The following is a 23668-nucleotide window of genomic DNA, read 5'->3' on the forward strand; positions in this document are numbered from 1 at the left end:
AAAGTTTGTACATCTTTTTTAAGGCAGAAAATTCCAGTTAATTTACTAGTAAAGCCAAGGTTTTCTTTTCAAAGTAGGTCAGTCTAGTTTCAAGGAACAGTAAAGCATTAATATAGAGGAAGATTCTAAAGATAAGAAAGGACGGAATAACTGCTGCACCAAAGTCAAATGGAAGCCAAAGGAGGTAGATCAAGCCCATAGGTGATGGGTTAATCCCCAAATGAGTAGTGTAATAGTTAATTTGAATTGTTGACTTGATTGGATTAATAGATGCTGATGATCAAGAGGCTTCTTGTTGTGTCAGTGAGGCTGTGTCTAGGAATGTTTGGAATGTGGGATACTGAACTGAAATTGAGACCCTTCTATCATCTGAGGATATTGGATTCCCGTTTTTTCACTCTTCCAAAGCAAACTCTGCCAGTGATTTTGCAGGAAGTTTCCAGAAGCCTTAGTCTCGGACTAGGATAGCACTGTTGATCCCTCTTGTTTTGGGGCTTCCACCTCTTGGACTGCACATCTACTGGTTCTTCCAGCTCTCCAGCTGAGGATGGCCATTGTGGACTATCCAGCTTCTAGACCTGTAAGCCAATCTAATAAATCCCCTTTTGATAATCATACTTTCTGTGGATTCTGTTCCTCTAGAGAATCCTGACTAATACAGGTAGAAACATCTCTTGCTCTGAGCAAAGAAGGAAGGTGAAGACAGAGCATTTAAGATGACAGTAGACCTGAGGGAATCCAGTTGTATCTGCTATTGTTGCTCATTGCAACTCCTTAGGGCTCAGCACCTTTCACTATATTTGCCCACTTACTCATCATCTGTAAGGCAAGTATGTAAGAAAACAAAGGGCAAAAATCTTGGCTATTTGATCACATGTTATCTTTGTATCCACAGTACCTATTCTAGATCCTGGCATAGAGTAGGTGCTCAATAAATATGTGATTAAATGAGTGAATAAAAAAGTATTCTTTAGAAGTTAACAGATATAGGAGGAGGTTTTAGGAATTGTAGAAAGTATGGATGTTTTATAGCAGTGTTTGGCCTGTGGAATGTGGTAATGAGTCACTTCAATATGATTATGCAAATCTATACCCAAATCTATACTAAAATACCAGCCAAAATGATATAATTGTACTCTATCACAGACAATATTTTATTTTATCTGGCAATGCTTTGCACACTGTTTCATAGAAACAAGAATTATGAATCCTATGTATAAATAAGCCATCAGTCATAATGGTATCTGATGGGAAAGGAATAAATATTTTGAACTTCCAAAATTCTGTACTGACTATCACAGGGCACATTAGCACCCAACATATTGTGAGACACACTGCATTTCTCTAAGATACCATAGACTTAAGGATGCATGATTATTTATGACACTGCCAAGAAAAACATGCCACCATTTACACTGAGACATAATGCTTTCTTACCACCCAGAGATTTATTTTATACTTAATGAAAATGTTTTAGACTTACTTAGACATAGACTTTTGTCTTATATCACTTGTGTATATACAGAAAGAAAAGCATAAAGAAAATAAAGTAAGTATTCCTAAAGCAATGAAGTGCTTATGAATGCTGACTTGTTACAGGAGATTTTAGATATATCTGAATTTGAAAAATTTGTAATCAATAAATGTGTGTCTTAGAAGTAACTAAGAGCCACATCAATAGCTGCTCAATTCACAATAGCTAGATTGTGGAACCAACCTCGATGCCCTTCAATTGATGAATGGATACAGAAACTGTGGTATATATACACAAGGGAATATTACTCAGTCATAAAGAAGAATAAAATTATGGTATTTGCTGGTAAATGGATGGAGCTGGAGAATATCATGCTAAGTGAAATAAGCCAATCCCAAAAAACCCAAAGGCCAAATGTTTTCTCTGATAAGTGAATGATGATGCATAATGGGGCTTGTGGGGAGAGAAGAATGGAGGAAATTCAGGTTGTATAAAGGGAAATGGGGTGTGAGGTGGTGGGGGAAGGAAAGATAGTAGACTGAGACAGACAGTATTACCCTATGTATATGTATGATTACATGAATGGTGTGAATCTACATTGTGTACAACCATAGAAATGAAAAGTTGTACCCCATTTGTGTACAATGAATCAAAATGCAGTCTGCAAAAATTAAAATTAAAAAAAAGAAGTGACTAAGTATGATATTTAAATTTAAACCTATAAAGGTTCTCTCTCATTGTATTTACTGAGAGGGAATAATAAACTTTAAGTCATTAATCACAAACTTTTAAAAGAATCTCCTAGGAACATGACTTTTAGCCTCAAAGAGTACATGCTTGAAAATCATCTGTTATGGTTTGGATGTGAGGTGTTCCCCAAAAGCTCACATGTGAGACAATGCAGGAAGGTTCAGAGGAGAAATAATTGGGTCGTAAGAGTCTTAATCCAATCAGTGAATTATCCCTGATGGGATTAATTGAAGTGGTAGGATGTGACTGGAGGAGATTGGAATTGGGGAATGAATTTGGGGTCTATATTTTGTATCTGGAGAGTGAAGACTTTCTCTCTGCTTCCTGATGATACAAGCTGCTTCCCTCTGCCACACTCTTCCCCCTTGATGTTCTGCCTCACCTTGAGCCCCGAGGATTGGAGCCGGCCTTCTATGGACTAAGACCTTTGAAACCATGAGCTCTCAAATAAACCTTTCCTCCTCTACAATGGTGCTCATCAGATCATTTAGTCACAGCAGCAAAATAGCTGACTAAAATAGCATCATAGTGTTTACTTAATCCATAGGAAAAATTTCTTGTAGGCTGTGGCTGTTCGCACAAAATGACTGAACTGGGTGCAAACTTCACAGATCAGCACAGCCTTTATTCAGCAGTAGAGTCATGCCTCTGGTGAACCCACTTTCCTAGTGGAAAATGAGCCTGGCCAAAGTGGGAGTCTGTGCTTACATAGGTTACACTGAGAGGTGACCTTATTGACAGAGTGTGTCAGTTTGGCACTCAGGAAACAGGTTTGTGAGAATTTGAAATTTGTTTTTGTTGGGCAATATTTTTACCTGGAGATGAATGAGGGTCTGGGGTCAGCATTCAGGGCTTGTCTCTTTCCCTTCAGGGTCCCCTTGTAATGTCCCTGGGAAAGAATTTATTTGGGGAAGGATCGATGCTTTGGCTTCCTCCCAGAGACTGCCATTCTAGGTTTGCTGCATGTGATGGGCTGACTGATCTGGTTCCATGAGACTGTTATAGGCCAGACAGATTCCATTTTGTTCTGAGACTCCATGTTATGTAGGAAATATGCTTCTCTTATGGGAACACCCCGGCCCTGTACCCATCAACAATTACTTAGCTTCTCCCATGGGAACACCCTGCCTCTGTACCCATCATCAGTTACTTAGTGTGACATGTTTAGCAATACAAAATGACAAATCTTTTGAGAAGAAAAATTGTTCTCTTTTGATTCCTACTGCTCCTAAACAATGTACCATGTGAACGGAGATTGTGTGGATGTCAGTACCTATTCTTTAGTTTGTACCTAGGTAAGGGTTGTTTTGACCCACTTCTCCCTTTGTTGATGATCTCATGATGTTAGTTTGTAGGCTGGGGTGTCAAAGGGCAGGGTGCCAGCCCCTGGTTAGGGTTTTCTCATCATATCAAAACATGGCCAAGAACACCATGGTAAGACAGGCAGGTGTGCTAGCTCAGGTTGCTCCTCCTCTCCTTATAATGCTATCTTGCGAATCCCATCCTCATGACCTCTTCTAATTGTAAATATCTCCTAAGGACCCTGTCTCCAAATACAGTTAACATATAAATTTGGGAATTAAGTTTTTAACACAAGAAATTTAGGGGACATATTGAAACCATGGCAGCTGCTGTATCAATCAGGACCCTGGCAGGAAAGAGAGGACACATTCAAACAGGGGATCATGAGGAGAATTTGAAAAGGGACCACAAGGTACCGGCAGAGTACAGAGCAACCACAAGAGAAGGTCATGCCTTGGTCTAGAAATTACCTATGCATCTGAGGAAGTGGGGGCATTTTCTCCCTAGACCTAAGGCCTAGGGGAGGTAGTTATTACTGAAATCAGGGATGGAGAAAGAGAAACAGGGAGTCAGGAGGAAAAAGAATGACAGGCAGACAGGTGCCCGGCAGGAGTTTGTGACCTTTAGGTGAGGGGCACGGGTTGTGGTGACTATATCTTGAAGGAGTTGTGGAAATAAATCATAAAATCTCCCTCTGCTCAGCTCCTGCTGTAGCTCCCTTTTGGCTAGCCTAAGCCAGAAGTCAGAGGCAAAGGTCTGTATAGTTCAACCACCTAGGACAGAAGGCAAAGTGAAGAAAGGCAGAGGGTGGCTCTTGAGGAGCAACAGGCAGCGCTCCTACAGCTGTGGAGGACTGATTCTGTAACCGGGGGCTTAGGCCAATAACATCTGTTTCTTGTGGAACACTACCTGTGTGAAGGTTGTTCTCTCTGAACTCAAAGTCCGTTACTGATGAAACTTCTAGATGCTTCAGGGGAAATGGAAGGGCAAGGCGGGAAGGCACAAAAAAGGTTACAGGTAAAGCCAGATGGAGAATGCAAACTAAGGCTACCTATTATTATAAACAGATGACATAAATATAGTTATCTCATACTAGACAAAGGTGCCATAAACATATATTGAAGAAAAGATAGCCTCTCCAACAAATGGTGCTCGGAAAACTAGAAATCCATATGCAGCAAAATGAAATTAAAACACTGTCTCTCACCCTGCACAAAACTCAACTCAAAGTTGATCAAGGACCTGGGCCTTAGCCAGAGATCCTGCGCCTAAAAGAAGAAAAAGTAGGCCTAACCCTCCATCATGTCAACTTAGGAACTGACTTCCTCAACAAGACTCCTAAAGTGCAAGAAGTAAAATCAAGAATCAATCAATGGAAAGCTTTTTCGCAGCAAAGGAAACAATCAAGAACAATCAAGAGAGCATACAGAATGGGAGAAAAACTTTGCCACCTGCACCTCAGATAGAGCATTAATCTCCAGGATATATAAAGAACTCACAAAACTTAACTCCTCCTCTCCCCCCAAAAAACCCCAATCAATAAATAGGCAAAGGAACTGAACAGACACTTCACAGAAGAAAAAATACAAATCGTCAACAAATTCATGAAAAAATGCTCAACATCTCTAGCAATTAAAGAAAGGCAAATTAAAACTATCCTGAGATTTGAGATTTCATCTCACTCCAGTCAGAATGGCAATTATCAAGAATATAAGTAACAATAAATGTTGACAAGCATGTGGTAAAAAGGCACACTCATACATTGCTGGGGGGACTGCACACTGGTGCAACTCTGGAAAGCAGTGTGGAGGTTCCTCAGAAAACTTGGAATGAAACCACCATTTGACCCAGCTATCCCACTCCTTGATTTATACCCAAAGGACTTAAAATCAGCATACCACAGTGATACAGCCACATCGATGTGTATAGTAGCTCAATTCACAATAGCTAAGCTTTGGAACAAAGCTAGGTGCCCTTCAACAGATGAATGGATAAATAAAATGTGGTGTATATACACAATGGAATATTAATCAGCCATAAAAAGGAATGACTATGACTTTTGCTGGTAATTGGCTAGAACTGGAGACTATCATGCTAATTGAAATAGGCCAATCCCGAAATAACCGAAGGTCAAATGTTCTCTCTGATATGCAGATGCTAACAAGCAACAAGGGGAGGGGGAAGAACAGAAGTTCACTGGATTAGACAAAGGGGGATGAAAGGAAGGACGGAGGATGGGAGTGAGAAAGACAGTAGAATGACTTGGACATCAGTTTCCTGTTCGCGTATGAATACACAAGCAGTGAAATTGCACGTCATGTACAACCATAAGAATGGGATCCTAATTAGAATAAGTATACTCCATGCATGTATAATATGTCAAAATATAGTCAGTCGTGTATCTAAAAGAAACAAAAGAAATAAACAAATGAAAACAAGTTCTACAAATGAAATACATGACCCAAATGTAAACCATCTGGAGAAGAGTCTCCATTTAAAGAGCTTTTAACTTCAAGTGCTCTTATTTTCCTCCACTTTGTTTCAACTGTGATGTTATACTCTCCTTTCTATCTTTAACAATTGGGTCATTTTTTATTATTAAAAGTCACTGTACTGCAGTTCTGTTTCAAGCTCCAGAACCATGTGTGCTTAAAGCAGTCCCCATTGTTGGACACATTGCATTTGGGACACTTGAAGGGTGAGGTCTCAGCGAGTTCAGTCACTATTGCTCCTGTTCCAGCACCTTGGAGAAGGGTGGGGATAGTCCATTCTGAGGTTCTTTTCACCAGGCCTTCTGGCCTCAGAGTTGGGAGAGGGGAGAGCTGTGGGCAGGAGATGACCATCCTGGCCTCATCCTGATTGATGTGCTCCTTACTATCACTGATAGTCCCTGCTGACTTGAGTGTTTCCCCAGACATGGTGGGCAAGATTCCTCCTGAGGTGAAGTTTACCTTCACATCAGCCCTTTCAGAAATGGAGGACCTCCCTAGAGAGGCGGAACTGCAGTGGACAGCAGTATCTGTGACTGGTCCTGGCGATGGCCTGCTCCTCTCTGGGTGAGGTGTTGCCTCATGTGGCTCCGTCACTGCTTTTATTCTAACCTCAGTGGTTCTTCTAATAGGCCCACCTGAATGACTGAGGGTCTTTTCCCACTGAGGTAGCAGAGATGAATCAGAAGTCACCCATCTTCTCTCCTGGCACTCTCCTGTACCACCCTTTCCTTCAAACTCCATTGGCATGGACTACTCTATCCTTCCCAGATTCCTAAATGAGAAGAAAGCACCAGACCGTTCATGTATGATGCACCCACACATCAGCTCTCCCAAGAAGGTTTTCCTCACTCTCTGCTGCTTGGACAGAAGGTGCCAGAACAAGCTGACAGTTTTTGCAGCTTAGTATGCATTCAGCTGGGGACTAAGAAGGCATTTTTCTTTTCCCCTGGCACCCCAAATCTAGATGAAGAGGTCACCTATCTCCACAAATACCATACTCCCTGTAGCTGAGCAATCCTGCTCTCTCCTGTCCCTATCTTTGGTCCTCTCCTATGAACAAGCTGGCACACTCTGAGGATGAGGCGGGCACTGTTGCTGGAGGCCTGCACTGCTGCCTCTCCATGCCCTGGGAGTTTACGAGGTCTGGCCCCACTTGGATGCTCTCTCTAGGATGTGGGGTACGTGAAAAAAGGATCATTTAGCAGCCTGATTTTCAAACTCAGGGGCAAAGGAAGCTCTCTCACATCCCTCCAATTTTCCAGGTTTATTTTTTGAAATCTCTATTTACAGGAAGGAAAATCCTTGACCACACAGTACTTTGTGTTTACGCACGATTTCGTCATATTTGGAATCTAGTCAATGACTCAATTTTGTCTTTTCTGAAAGTGCTGGGGAATTTACAGGAACCACAGGCTGGGCCTGGTGTGCTTCGTGTCTGGGTAATTTGACCCAGGAAGGTGCCACAATGCATTCTGCTCTCAGATCAATCTTGGTTTACTCCTGTGTAGGGCTGGACTTAGTACTGTCTAAACAGTGCCATGCTTTTCTCTAACACATAATCCTTTAAAAAAAACTCAACTCATTTACCTTTCCAGTAAAGACACTTGCAAAACTTAATTGTCTTTCTATTCACTTATTCAACATCTATTTAATGAACTCCTAGTATGTGACAGGAACTGTTCTAGGGCCTGAGAATACAGCAGAGAGTGAGACAGACAAAATCAGTGCTCTCATGGTGCTGACATTTTGCGGAGGGTTATTATTAAGCTAGAAAGAATTTAAGACAACTGAATCACCAAGTTCAGGTGGCAACTGTATAGTACATGGCTAAGAATCCACACACTCAGTCCCAACATACTAGATTTGAGTTTCGGTTTTGTCACTGACTTAGTGGTTCAAAGGTAATAACATGGAAATCTGTTCATGCTAAGTTATTACATGAAAAAGTAGAATATAGGGGCCATAGCTTAGTGATAGAGCACCGAGGCTCTGGGTTCAATCCATAGCACCAAAAGAAGAAGACAACAAAAGCAGAACATAAAATGGTAGGTATTTTATCACCTTACATTGGTGTACATGTTAATATACGTATGTAAACCTAGAAAATAGATTAGAGACCAAATATGAAGTTTTCTGCAGTGGCTCTCTCCATCCCTCCCCGAATCTTGACTAACAAAATCAGTATGGCTTTTTCATTTTTGTAATTATTTTTTATTTCTCACGTTTCCATCAGTGAACATATTCATTTAACCAAGATTCATATGTTTACCTATGTTTCAGATACTTTTCTAGGCACTGAATACAGATGGTGAAAAAACCCAACAACGCAGTTCCTGTCCTCATTGGCATTCCAGTGTTCAGAGAAGGAAAAACGACCGTGTAAAGAAATAATAAGTGTTTAAGGTGATGGATATACTAATTACCCTGATTTGATCATAACACAATGTATGTATGTATTGAAACATTACATTGTAGCCAAAAAAATGTACAATTATTTGTGTTAATAAAACTTTTGAAAAAGAGATAAAAATGTTTTATTCATAATATAGTTATGTGTATATGACTTACTGTCTATATACACACACAGGCAACAGTAAGTGTGCAAACACATAGATACTCACAAATAATGAATCACAACTAATAAAGACTATAATAGGATATGCTACATATTTCTTCTGTGAATAATTCTGCCTCTGACCTTTTCAGTTTCATGATTCCATTTCTTTTCAGGCCCCCAGTCCCTTTTTTTGTTCTTTATTTAGAAACTGAGTCTCGCTGAGTTGCTTTGGGACTCACTAAATTGCAGAGGCTGGTTTTGAACTCGAGGTCCTCCTGTCTCAGCCTCCCAAGACAGATTACAGGTGCACATCACCACACCCAGCATCAGGCCTGCATTTCTTTCAAGGTCGGTCAGTAGAATTTCAGCACTTGGCTTTGCAAACTAGAGACCCTACTCATTTCAGGTAGAAGAAATTTCTTCAATATAGGAAAGAAAAAATGGGCTCTTTTCTTCTTCAGCTGTAAGACTAGCAAAAAGAATAATAAAAGCTATTCTTACAAAATTTATTTTAACAAAGGAATTCTATAAAACAAAAGTAATAACCACAAAAAGACTTCAAAGATTATTACTATGTACTGTAAAACCATCCCTGTAATATTATATTTGATATTTCAATATTAATCACCTTCTTTAAAACAAAATTATTTTGATGGAATCTATTAGATTGGAAAAAATTCATAGCTGGATCATGCCATGCTTTGGCCAGGATGTGGCGCTGTAGAAATCCTCATGTGAGTGTGTAGATGAATTGTCATCCTGGAGAGCAGTTGTATGCTTGAAGTAAAAATTGGAATGTGTAGTCAGGCTCAGTGGCACATGCCTGTAATCCCAGTGGCTCAAGAGGCTTGCAAGTTCAAAGCCAGCCTCAGCAAAAAGTGAGGTGCTAAGCAACTCAGTGAGACCCTCTCTCTAAATAAAATACAAAAATAGGGCTGGGGATGTGGCTCAGTGTTTGGGTGCCCTGAGTTCAATTCCTTGTACCCCTTTTCCCCCAAAAATTGGACTATGTGGCAATAATCCTCATTATGTATATTTGCATCATGCAGGTATTGTTTTTTCCCAGTCTAATACATACAACATGACTACTTGTTTTACTCTCATTTTTCTGATTACTAATGATTTGTGCAACTCTTTGTGTGTTTTTTAACTATCAAGTGTTGTGTGAAAACTAAGTTTTTCACACTCTTTAGCCATTTTTCTACTGAGGTTACTGTCCTTTTTTATTGACTCAGAGACATTCTTGTATGTTAGAGATATTACTCTCTCACCAGATTTTAGATATTTTCTTTTCTATTCTGTATCTGAAAACAAATTTTTGATTTTGATTTGATAGTCACCATTTTCTGTCTGATAGTTTTTGTTTTCAAAATTTTGTGTAAGAACTTCCAAATCTTTATTTTATAATAAAGATTTACTAATTTATTTTAAATGAATAAATTCAACCACTGTGGAAATCAGTATGGAGGTTTCTCAAAAGACTAGGAATGGAACCACCATTTGACCCAGCTATACCATGCCTCAGTATTTATCCTAAAGAATTAAAGTTAGCATGTATAGTGATACATGCATACACAAGTTTATAGCAGCACAATCCACCATAGCAAAACCATGGAACCAGCCTAGGTTTCTGGTGGATGAATGGACAAGAAAAGGTAGTTTATGTACACACAATGGAATGTTTTTTAAAATCAATTTTTCATTTACTTATTCATCAGTAAAAATGGACTATTTAAAAATGTCCCCAGAGAATGAGGCTCCAATGTATAGGAAGATGCCATTAAGTCATTGATGTAGCTGCTAATACATCAGAATTTTTATGTTTACATTGATGTTTCCACTTGTACAAAGTCCCATGGGTATTAATTATCATACCAACACTGAAGTGTTAGCCATTCCTAGAACAAGGAACCATCTTTAAATTAGTATTTTTTGGTTACAGTTTTGGTATTATTAATCACAATGAACTCTACAGGAGTTCCAACTCCAGCAGAAACAATGAAAGAGTGGGGCTACTTATCCATGGTAATGACTGGACAGTGACACACTTGATTTGTTGTGCCCAGATCGCGAATTCCCAAAGACCACCAGGGAGCCGTCTCGGATGCAGAAGCAAAAGGGTCTTTATTGCAAGCTCGAGCTCAGACTCACAGCATTCACTGACAGCAGGTACTGGCTGAGAGTCCCAAGTCTCGATTCAGTGGGATTTTTATGAGCTCCACAGTAGAGCAGGAAATTTGAACAAAGCAAAGTACACAGTTGGCTGATCTTCCAACATGTGAGGTCTGGCATGTTTCCATTGGCTTAGGGTACCCAGGCCTTAACATATTGACATATATGGTTTGGAATGTTAGGCATTGGCTTGTTAGCTCCTGATTGGTTGTTTGCCAAAGGCCAGTCCTAATCTAGTAGCCTTCCTGGAATCGGCTATCTAGGCCTGAAATCTTTCATGCCCTAAATGCAGCCTGTCATGGCCGCTGTTAGCTCCCTTTTCAGATTCTTTAAAGACTTTGGATGCTCCATTCATAAATGATAGTAGACAAAATAATAGCTCAGTGTTGCACAAAAGAAATAAAAGAAACAGTAAATATTAGTTAAAATCAGAAGAATTAAAGTATTTCAGAATATATCATCTTTTGGCCATGTGGCAGTGATACCGCCGTTTACCGGTGACAAGTTCTGCTCCCTCTAATGTTGAAGTTTGAACACTAGAGAAGCATGCCAAAGCAAGCATATTAAGCAGGTTTTATTTAAAGGTAATAATACAGACTTATCCTGAGAGGGAGAAGGGGGCCATGGCTGATGTTCTAAAGTCCCAAGAAGTGAGGTACACTACATCTTTTATAGGTTAGGATCTCCTTTGTTCTCCAGTTCTTTCCCCCCTTATCTCTCCTTCCTGCCTATGTGACTAGGCCTGGTTTTGCAGGTGAGATGTAAAAAGTGAGAAGTCGATGGGGCAGGGTGAAAGTCAAAGTGATTCAGTCAGGCAAGGGCCCAGGGGGCATCACTTAGCATCTCCTTGTCTGTAGTTTCTGACCAGGGCTGGTAAATTTGGTAATCAATGGGCTCTGCAGAATTTTGATATTCCATTCTCCCAGGGGCAGTCTCCAACTTCCAGAGGCAGATGGCTTTCATGGCCTTCATTTCCTCCATTTGACCCAATCCCCTATTTCTACACGAACTGCCTGTCCCCAATTCTGGCTTCACTGGATGTGTGTGTGTATGTGTGTGTACAAAAAAATAATAATCTACAGCATTGAGAACAAAGTACATCTTAAGGCCAGCAATCAAAACTGTGCACTAAGACACAATGGGAAATTGAGTCAGTTGGAGTTGTTTTCACCAAACCCCAGTTTGAGTGCTGAACCTAGAGATAGTTTCTTCCAAAATATCCAGCAAGCTGACTCGGCTGGGAGGAGCTGATCCAAGCTCTCATGCCAGGCAGAAGCACAAAGGAGTTTTATCTAGCCATAAAGAAGGACAAAATTATTGGGTTGGTGTTGCGACTCAGTGGTAGAGCACTTGCCTAGCAAAGGCGAGGCCCTGTGTTCGAGCCTTAGCACCACATGCAAATAAATAAATTAAATAATAAAGATATTGTGTCCATCTACAACTAAAAAAAATTTTTAAAAAGAAGAACAAAATTATGTCATATGAAGCAAAATGGATGGAACTTGAAAACATTATGTTAAGTGAAATATGTCAGACTCAGGAAGTCAACAGTAATATTATTTTCTCTTCTATATGGCAACTGTAAGAACCCAGAAACCACTCTGGACATGGGAACTCACATAAAGAGAGTTTATTAAGCAAACAGAGTGTCTCCCTGCAGGATAAGAGAGAAAATGAGAGGAAAAGAGAGGGAGCATACGTGCAAGAAAGAGAGTGAAATGGAGGAGAGAGCATGAAAGTGAGTAGGAGAGAGAGAGAGCATGAAAAAAAATGGCAGGAGAGCTATCCTTAAGCAGTCAAATTGCGCGGGTTAACAGGGGGCCAATAAAGGAGAAGGATAATTGCAAGCTGACTGATGAACCAATAGCTAGCTAGGATGTTCACAGAAAAGAAGTTGGGAGGTGGGGAAATGACTGCAGCATAAAGGGCAGGGGAGCGGCTTTATATTATAGAACTCACAGAGGAAAAAGGAAAAGAAAGATGGAGGTGGGGCATCTCATGAAAACTGAAAGAAGAGCAGTAGTGTAGAGGGAAGGGAGGCAGGGAGAGAAAGGGGAAATACTCGGGCATGATACTGTAAGGAAAAATGCAGCTCAGCTTGGGACCTGCAGTGGCTCCAGCGCTTCCTAGGGATCTGGCGCTCCATACGCCCTGTCTGAGTTGCGGCTCAACAATAGCTCCCAGAAATCCACCACGGACACAGGACCTCACGCAAGAGACTTTATTACGAGGACGACTAGCAAGTTCGCTCGGGGGTTGGAAAAGAAGGGAAAGAGAGAGATGGCGTCTACACTTCTCCCAGATATTGGAATCTCCCGGGCTGGAAGGAACCAATAGCAGAGGAGAATACTTGCAAGTTGACTGATGAACCAGTAGCTAGCTAGCATATTCAGACTGACAAGCTAGGATAAACGTGGGAAGCAGGAAATGGCTGTAGTGTAGGTCAGAAATTCCTGCAACCTAAGGGGTGGGCGGAGCAACTTTCAGACTGGCAAGTTAGGTTGTGGTGCAACGGAAGGGGCAGGAGATCGGCTTTGTATTACAGATACTAGCCAAATTATATTGTTAGGTCATGTGTGCTTATGAATAGCTAACAATGAATCCCACCAATATGTGTAATTATAATGTAATGATTTCAAAATGGGAAAAGTAACTTCAACATCTTTAGATCACAAATAAATATTCTTTGGTGTTATTTGTTGTCACAAAAGACCAGGCAGGACGCAAACCTCACAAGTCATCTCAGTTGTTTATTCAGGGGAGTGCAGGAATGAAATGGCACCTGTGAACCCACTTTCCTGATGGAAAAAGGACCACTGAACAAAGAAAGGGACTGGGTTTATATAGGTTATCTTGAGGAGTGGTCTAGTGAACATATGTCAGTTTACTTGGATACTCAGGAATGTGAACATTTTGGTTAAGGTCTGTGGACCGTGTCTCAAGAGGATTTACTTTGGAGGAGATAAACACCTCTTAGAGACTGTTTCTTTTAAGGGTGATAAAATACTTCCTCCCTGTCTGCAGCTGACTGGCACTTGGAAAACATTTTTCTTGGGACATGAAGGCTGTCAGTACGTGGTCTCAATATTTTCACTGCTTTTCCTCAGGCCTCATCTTGAGGATTTCTCATTCTCCATATCCATTACTATCTGCTTTATGGTTGAAGGATATGGAGAATAAGTCCAAGGGCATTTCCCCAATCTGCAGCTGTTCCCCAACCCTCCTTGTCTGTGGTAAAATTGAAATTTTTGTCATTAAAAGGTCTGTCTCCATTTCTTTTTCCTTTCGTATTCCTTTTCATTTGCTTTCAATACCTGATAAAACAAGTGCCCTTTCTTAATATACTGAAACAGGGATTCACTTGAGGCTTTGACTGTATCCCTTGTTGCTTTGAAACTTACATTTTTTTTTCTTTTTCCCAACCTCTCTTCCCTGACCTTCTCCCTGATCTTCTTTTCCCTAACCTTCTCCTCTCTGATCTTCTCCTTCCTGATCTCTCCTCCATGATCTCATTTTCTCTGAACCACCTCTTTAAAAAACCCCTGTTCCCCATGATGGGCAGAATCACAGGCTCTGGACAGGAGTCCACTGTGTTTCTCCTTTGCTAGCAAAGAAATAAAAATTTTACTTTTTCTCAAGACCTTGTCTTTGTAGGACCCCCAAAAAGGAGACCCCAACTCTATCCCTCGGATCGACGGCAACCCCAATCAACCACAGGAGGCGTCACTTGATGCAAACCACAAGAGGTGTTTATTCCAGCGCGCTGGGACCCAACTCGTGACTCATGCAGGAGTCCAGGAGTCGAGTCCCTAGCAGAAAATCTTACAAGTTTATAAAGGCAGAAAACCACACATCGGGGAACTCGGACAACTGGGAGCGCCGAAAAGGAGGCCGCTCGGCACAGCGCTGGGACTCGGAGTAACCACTGGGGCTCCGGCGGCTGCCCAGGGGAGGAGTGGCGAGGAGAGCTGTGTGGACTCAGACCATCGGGGCCTGCCCTGAGGAGGAGGAGGAGGAGCGTGGCCACTTGGATTCGGAGTGACTGCACCAGAGCTACAGGCGGTTGCCAGAGGAGAAGCCGCGCGGCGAGCAGTTTGGACTCAGAACGACTGCTTCTGAACACCGGCGCCTGCCGTGGGGACGACGAGGAGGAGGAGCGTGGCCACTTGGATTTGGGGTGACTACACCAGAGCTGCAGGCGGTTGCCAGAGAAGGGGCTGCGCGGCGAGCTGTTTGGACTCAGACCACTTCTGAACACCGGGGCCTGCCCGGAGGAGAAGGAGGAGGAGGAGGAGGAGCGCGGCGGGTCGTTTGGACTCGCAGTGACTGCATTAGCGCTCCAGGCGGCTGCTCAGAGGAGAAGGCGAGTGGTGAGTTGTTTGGACTTAAAGTGACAGCTCCAGAACACAGGGGGGCTGCCTGGAGGAGAAGCGTGGTGGGTCGCTTGGTCTTGAGTGGCCGCACCAGAGCTCCGGGTGGTTGCCCAGAGGACCCGTGCAGCGGGTCACGTGGATTCAGAGCCACTCAGAGCGACCGCTCCTGAACACCCGGGGGGTTATCTGGAGAAGGAGGAGGAACGGGGAGGGTCACTTCGACTCGGAGTGATTGATTGCCCAGGGCTACGGGTGGTTGGTGGGAGGTGGAGGCACGCAGTGAGTTTCTTGGACTCCTAGTGACCGCACCGGAATACTGGGCGGCTGTCTGGAGGAAGAGGCATGTGGCGGGTCTCTGGGACTCAGAGCGATTGTACGGGGCCCCAGGTGGCTGCTCAGAGGAGGGGCCGCATAGCCAGGCAATTGGGTGCAGAGCAGGGTCCCAGGATCTAGGAGGCTTCTGGGTGGAAGAGCCGCACAGAGACAGGCTTAGGGCGGAGCGAAGGTTCCAGAACTGCGGGCAGATTCTCTGAGGAGGGGCAGCCTAAGGAGATTCATCTGCGAAGGGTGAGGCTCCCAGGCCCAGGAGGTAGGGCCGGGCCCCTGGGAACTTTGCAGAGGAAGGCAGCCCAGCCCAGGCGGTAGCTGTAAATTGAGGGGAACCTCTAGGAGGGAACTAACCAGCGAGACCTCCCCACCGGGTGAGTCTTCCCTGCTGGGTGAGGTTTCCCCACAAAGACGGTAAAACGAGAGACTCAGGCCCAAACAGGCCTTGCCTCAGCCCACAGCCTAGGTCCCCTTTGGATGACCATTGGTCAACAAGTGGAGGCACCTCTGCCCACTAGCAGGGAATATACCCCACCGGAAGGCCACCACTCCTAGAGAGGCAGCTTCCTTGTGTTGCACCGCATTATCAACTTCCTCCAAGACTTCAGCCTACTGAAGGCTAAGGGGGGATATATATAGAAATCTTCAGGGACATTGTAAGTCAATAGAGGAAATCTGCAATATCTCAGCAGTCCACTGAAACCTGAACAATATGAGAAAACAAGGAAAGAAAATGCTGCAAACAAATCTAGATGTTACATCAATAAAACCTGATGACAGCATGGCAGAAGAAATGACAGAAAAGGAGTTCAGAATGTACATAATTAAAATGATCAGAGAAGCAAACGATGAGATGAAAGAGCAAATGCATGCACTGAATGATGAGATGAAAGAGCAAATGCAAGCATTGAATGATCGCACCAATCGACAGTTAAAACAGCAAATACAGGAAGCAAAAGATCATTTCAATAAAGAGTTAGAGATATTGAAAAAAAACCAAACAGAAATCCTTGACATGAAGGAAACAATAAACCAAATTAAGAACTCCATAGAAAGCATATCCAATAGGATAGAACACCTGGAAGACAGAACCTCAGACATTGAAGACAAAATATTTAACCTTGAAAACAAAGTTGAACAAACAGAGAAGATGGTAAGAAATCATGAACAGAATCTACAAGAACTATGGGATATCATGAAAAGGCCAAATTTAAGAATTATTGGGATTGAGGAAGGCCTAGAGAAACAAGCCAAAGGAATGAACAATTTATTCAATGAAATAATATCAGAAAATTTCCCAAATCTGAAGAATGAAATGGAAAATCAAGTTCAAGAGGCTTATAGGACTCCAAATACACAAAATTACAACAGACCCACACCAAGGCACTTTATAATGAAAATACCTAACATACAAAATAAAGACAGAATTTTAAAGGCTGTGAGAGAAAAGAACCAAATTACATTCAGGGGGAAACCAATATGGATATCAGCAGACTTTTCAATCCAGACCCTAAAAGCTAGAAGGGCCTGGAACAACATTTTTCAAGCCCTGAAAGAAAATGGATGCCAACCAAGAATCTTATACCCAGCAAAACTTACCTTCAAATTTGACGACGAAATAAAATCCTTCCATGATAAACAAAAGCTAAAAGAATTTACAAAAAGAAAGCCAGCATTACAGAACATTCTCAGCAAAATATTCCATGAGGAAGAGATGAAAAACAAAGAAGCAAATCAGCAAAGGGAGGAATTATCCTAAAGGAATTGTCAAATAAAGGAGGAAACAAGTTGTATCAAACAAATAAATAAATAAAATTTAAAAAAAGAACCAAGTGACCGGGAAACCATATCATATCTCTATAATAACCCTGAATGTTAATGGCCTGAATTCATCAATCAAAAGACATAGACTGGCAGATTGGATTAAAAAGAAAGATCCAACAATATGTTGCCTGCAAGAGACTCAGCTCATAGAAAAAGATACCCATAGACTAAAGGTGAAAGGATGGGGAAAAACATACCATGCACATGGACTCAGCAAAAAAGCTGGAGTATCCATCCTCATTTCCGATAATGTGGACTTCAAGCCAAAGTTAGTCAGAAGGGATAAAGAAGGTCATTTCATACTGCTTAAGGGAAGCATAAATCAGCAAGATATAACAATCATAAACATCTATGCCCCAAACAGTGGCTCATCCATGTATGTCAAACAAATCCTTCTCAACTTCAGAAACCAAATAGACCATAACACAATAATACTAGGTGATATTAACACACCTCTCTCACCACTGGACAGATCTTCCAGACAAAAATTGAACAAAGAAACCATAGATCTCAATAACACAATCAATAATTTAGAGTTAACGGACATTTATAGAATATACCATCCAACCAAGAGCGAATACACTTTCTTCTCAGCAGCACATGGATCCTTCTCTAAAATAGACCATATATTATGCCACAAAGCTAATGTTAGCAAATACAAGAACATAGAGACACTACCATGTATTCTATCAGATCATAATGGATTGAAGTTAGAAATAAATGAAAGAGTAAAACACAGAAACTATTCCAACACCTGGAGATTAAACAATATGCTATTATATGATGAATGGATAACAGAAGATATTAGGAAGGAAATTAAAAAAATTCTTAGAGGTAAATGAGAACAAAGAAACATCATATCAAAATCTCTGGGACACTATGAAAGCAGTACTTAGAGGGAAATTTATTTCATGGAGTGCATTTAATAAAAGAAGTAAAACTCAACAAATAAACGACCTAACACTACAGCTCAAAGCCCTAGAAAAAGAAGAACAGAACAGCACCAAAAGTAGTAGAAGACAGGAAATAGTTAAACTCAGAGCTGAAATCAATGAAATTGACACAAAAGAAACAATACAAAAAATTGACAAAATAAATAGTTGGTTCTTCGAAAAAATAAACAAAATTGATAAACCTTTAGCCACACTAACAAAGAGAAGACGAGAGAAAACCCAAATCACTAAACTTCGGAATGAACAAGGAAATATCACAACAGACAGGATTGAAATACAAAACATAATTAGAAGCTATTTTGAAAATCTATACTCCAACAAAATAGAAAATTTCGAAGACATCAACAGGTTTCTAGAGACATATGAATTGCCTAAACTGAACGAGGAGGACATACACAATTTAAATAGACCAATTTCAAGTACTGAAATAGAAGAAGTCATCAAAAGCCTACCAACAAAGAAAAGTCCGGGACCAGATGGGTTCTCAGCCGAGTTCTACAAAACCTTTAAAGAAGAGCTCATTCCAATACTTCTCAAAGTATTCCATAAAATAGAAGAGGAGGGAACCCTCCCAAACTCATTCTATGAAGCCAATATCACACTGATACCTAAACCAGACAGAGACTCATCAAGAAAAGAAAATTTCAGACCAATGTTCTTAATGAACATCGACGCAAAAATTCTCAACAAAATTTTAGCAAATCGCATACAAAAACATATTAAAAAGATAGTGCACCACGATCAAGTGGGCTTCATCCCAGGTATGCAAGGTTGGTTCAACATCAGGAAATCAATAAATGTAATTCACCATATTAATAGACTTAAAGTCAAGAATCACATGATTATTTCAATAGATGCAGAAAAAGCATTTGATAAAATACAGCACCCCTTCATGCTCAAAACACTAGAAAAAATAGGGATAGTGGGAACATTCCTTAATATTGTAAAGGCCATTTATGCTAAGCCCATGGCTAATATCATTCTAAATGGTGAAAAACTGAAAGCATTCCCCCTAAAAACTGGAACAAGGCAGGGATGCCCTCTTTCACCACTTCTATTCAACATCGTTCTTGAGACTCTGGCCAGAGCAATTAGACAAACCAAAGAAATTAAAGGGATACGAATTGGAAAAGAAGAACTCAAACTATCCCTGTTCGCTGATGACATGATTATATATTTAGAGAAACCTGGAAATTCCACCAGAAAACTCTTAGAACTCATAAGTGAATTCAGTAAAGTAGCAGGTTACAAGATCAATGCCCATAAATCCAACGCATTTTTATACATAAGTGATGAATCTTCGGAAAGAGAAATTAGGAAAACTACCCCATTCACTATAGCCTCAAAAAAAATAAAATACTTGGGAATCAATCTCACAAAAGAGGTGAAAGACCTGTACAATGAGAACTATACAACACTAAAGAAAGAAATTAAAGAACACCTTAGAAGATGGAAAGATCTTCCATGTTCTTGGATAGGAAGAATTAATATTGTCAAAATGGCCATACTACCTAAAGTGCTATACAAATTCAATGCAATTCCAATTAAAATCCCAATGACGTGCCTTACAGAAATAGAGCAAGCAATTATGAAATTCATCTGGAAGAATAAGAAACCCAGAATAGCTAAAGCAATCCTTAGCAGGAAGAGTGAAACAGGGGGTATTGCAATACCAGATCTTCAACTCTACTACAAAGCAATAGTAACAAAAACGGCATGGTATTGGTACCAAAATAGAAAGGTAGATCAATGGTACAGAATAGAGGACACGGACACAAACCCAAATAAATACAATTTTCTCATACTAGACAAAGGGGCTAAAAATATGCAATGGAGAAAAGATAGCCTCTTCAACAAATGGTGCTGGGAGAATTGGAAATCCATATGCAACAGAATGAAACTAAACCCATATCTCTCACCATGCACGAAACTAAACTCAAAATGGATTAAGGACCTCGGAATCAGACCAGAGACCCTGCAGATTATAGAAGAAAAAGTAGGTCCAAATCTTCACCTTGTTGGTCTAGGATCAGACTTCCTTAACAGGACTCCCATAGCACAAGAAATAAAAGCTAGAATCAACCACTGGGATAGATTCAAACTAAAAAGCTTTCTCTCAGCAAAGGAAACTATCAGCAATGTGAAGAAAGAGCCTACAGAGTGGGAGAATATCTTTGCCAATCATACTTCAGATAGAGCACTAATCTCCAGAATCTATAAAGAACTCAAAAATCTTTACTCCAAGAATTCAAGTAATCCAGTCAACAAATGGGCTAAGGAAATGAATAGACACTTCACAGAAGAAGATCTACAAGCAATCAACAAACATATGGAAAAATGTTCAACATCTCTAGTAATAAGAGAAATGCAAATCAAAACCACCCTAAGATTCCATCTCACCCCAATTAGAATGGCGATTATCAAGAATATGAGCAACAACAGGTATTGGCGAGGATGTGGGGAGAAAGGTACACTCATACATTGCTGGTGGGGCTGCAAATTAGTGCAGCCACTCTGGAAAGCAGTGTGGAGATTCCTTAGAAAACTTGGAATGGACCCTCCATTTGACCCAGCTATCCCACTCCTTGGCCTATACCCAAAGGACTTAAAATCAGCATACTACAGAGATACAGCCACATCAATGTTCATAGCTGCTCAATTCACAATAACCAGACTGTGGAACCAACCTAGATGCCCTTCAATTGATGAGTGGATAAAGAAACTGTGGTATATATATACAATGGAATATTACTCAGCCATAAAGAATGATAAAATTATGGCATTTGCAGGCAAATAGATGAAATTGGAGAATATCATGCTAAGTGAGATAAGCCAATCTCAAAAAGCCAAAGGACGAATGATATGGCTAATAAGTGGAGGATGACACATAATGGGGGGGAGGGAAGTGTTAGTGTTAGGGTTAGAGTTAGGGTTAGGGAGGGGGCAAGTATGGAGGAAGGAAGTACTGTATAGAGGGTAAAGAGGGGTGGGAGGGGTGGGGGGAAGGGAAAAAATAACAGAATGAATCAAACAACATTACTCTATGTAAATCTATGATTACACAAATGGTATGCCTTTATGCCATGTACAAGCAGAGAAACAACATGTATCCCATTTGTTTACAATAAAAAAACAAAAACAAAAACAAAAAACCACACATCGGGAGGGGTTGCACATGAAAGGGAGAAAAAGGGAAAAAAAGAAAAAAAAGGGGAACAAAGCTGCAGGGAAATTCCAAAGGGGGTCTGAGTTGTCTGATAACATACAACATGTTTCACAATGTTTTACAACAGGGTGTAGATTCTGGTCAATAGTTTCTGGTAATCCTACTGTTTGAGCACTATCTAGCTATCTGGCTCAATTTACTCTTTTACTCTCTGTTTGGGGCTGTTTCTTGGAACAGTTTTAGGGGCTTTGTTCCCATTACTGGGAGGGAGACCTTAGGGAGTTGAGACAATGGGAGGGAGACCTGAGGGAGTTGAGATAAAACAGCTTGAAAAAATGTCCATTCTTTCATCTTCATTATTGGATTGGCATCAAGGATGAGATCTGAGCTTTTGTTTACACTTCTTTTTAAAGATTGACTTTTCCATGCATGGCTCTTATTAATTTTAGAGTAAGTTTATTTAATTCCTCAAGCACTCAAGTGGACTATTGTTAGGAATGCCCTAAATTTGTAGATTAATTTCAGGGAAAACTGACATCTCTACAATATAAAGTTCTCCCATCTTAGGCATGGATTTGCTGCTCAGTGGTAGAGCACTTGCCTAACATGCATGAGGCCCTGGATTCCATCCCCACAACTGAAAAAAGAAATCCCATCTAAGAAATTGAAACTTATCTCTGTTCAAATTATCTTTTGTTTATCTTCTCCACAGTTATGTTGAAAGAATGGACATTTTTTTAAGCTGTCTATTTTATCTCAACTCCCTAAGGTCTCCCTCCCAGTGATGGGAACAAAGCCCTTAAAGCTGTTCCAGGAAACAGCCCCAAACAGAGAGTAAAAGAGTAATTGGAGCAAGATAGTATTCAGACAGTTAAGATATATATGATATAAGATTACCAGAATCTATGCCCGGTTGTAAAACATTGTGAAACATGTTGTATGTTAACAGCAAACCCAGACCCCCGTTGGAATTTCCTGGCAGCTTTGTTCCCCTTTTTCCTTCCATGTGCGACCCCTCCCAATGTGTGGTCTCTGCCTTTATAAATTTGTAAGATTTTTTGCTCGGGACTCGACTCCTCAACTCCCACTTGAGTCACAAGTTGGGTCCCAGCGCGCTGGAATAAAGGCCTCTTGCGTTTGCATCAAGTGACGCCTCCTGTGGTTGATTGGGGTTGCCATGGATCCGTGGGACAGAGTTGGGGTTTCCTTTTTGGGGGCCTTACAATGTATTTGTAGATGAATTAATCCTTAGACATTTTATAATTTTGTTGTTACCATGAATGATATCTTATTTTAAATTGTATTTTCCATTTGATTATTTGTTATGAAGAAATGTTGGTTTGGGGATTGTCAGACAACCTTATTGAATTTCCTTATTAATTCTAATATTTGGTTTGATTTGTGTAAGCTTGAGGGTGAGGGCCAGTGACCAAACAAAAGCAGACAGAAACTGCGAAGCAAGCTTTATTGGAATTTGGCTCTTGGGTGAAATTCCCAGCCCTCCAGGGTACAGTTCAGGGTGGAAAGCCATGGAAAATCACACGTGGCCCCGCGGCTGCTCAGGGTCTTTATAGGCCAGAATAGGCGGGGATCCTGCTGAGTGATAGGTGGATGTAAAGGTCAGTGGGATTTATCTGTCCTTGTTTGATTGGTCACTCTTTGGCACACTGCCCGCTGCCTTAGTTGTTCTGCTTTCTCCCACGTAGCTGCTTAAGTCTCGACCTAACAATTTGGATTTTGTAGCTTTTCCAGATTGGTGATTATACTATGTGGAAGTTGAAAGCAAAAATAACCAAAACAGGGACAGACCTTGATGATTCAGTGATGCTTTTTATTAAGCATATTTTCAGGAGAGAAAATGGTGGTGGGCCACCACAGCATCTGGGTTTTATGGGGTTTAGTAGGGCTAGGTCATGGTGATACTGCTGTTTACCAGTGACGAGTTCTGCTTCCTCTAATGTTGAAGTCTGAATATTAGAGAAGCACGCCAAGGCAAGCATATTAAGCAGGTTTTATTTAAAAGCAGTAATAATACAGACTTCTCCCGGGAGGGAGAAGGGGGCCATTGCTGATGTTCTAGAGTCCCAAGAAGTGAGCACACCCTACATCTTTTATAGGTTAGGGTCTCCTTTGTTCTCCAGTTCTCTCCCCGCTTATCTTTCCTTCCTGCCTACAGCCCGGTTTGGTTTTGCAGGTGAGATGCAAAAAGTGAGAAGCAGATAGGCAGGGGGAGGGCCAAAGTGATTCAGCCAGGTAAGGGCCCAGGGGGCATTAATTA

General features: G+C 41.1%; 1 protein-coding gene across 1 annotated transcript in view; it reads left to right on the forward strand.

Annotated features, from left to right (window-relative positions):
* Positions 1–23668, forward strand: part of LOC306639840 (uncharacterized protein) — a 52556-nt gene that overhangs the window by 6876 nt on the left and 22012 nt on the right. The window lies entirely within an intron of this gene.

Source organism: Sciurus vulgaris, assembly GCF_902686455.1.
Source record: "Sciurus vulgaris genome assembly, chromosome: 11".
Lineage (NCBI taxonomy): Eukaryota > Metazoa > Chordata > Mammalia > Rodentia > Sciuridae > Sciurus > Sciurus vulgaris.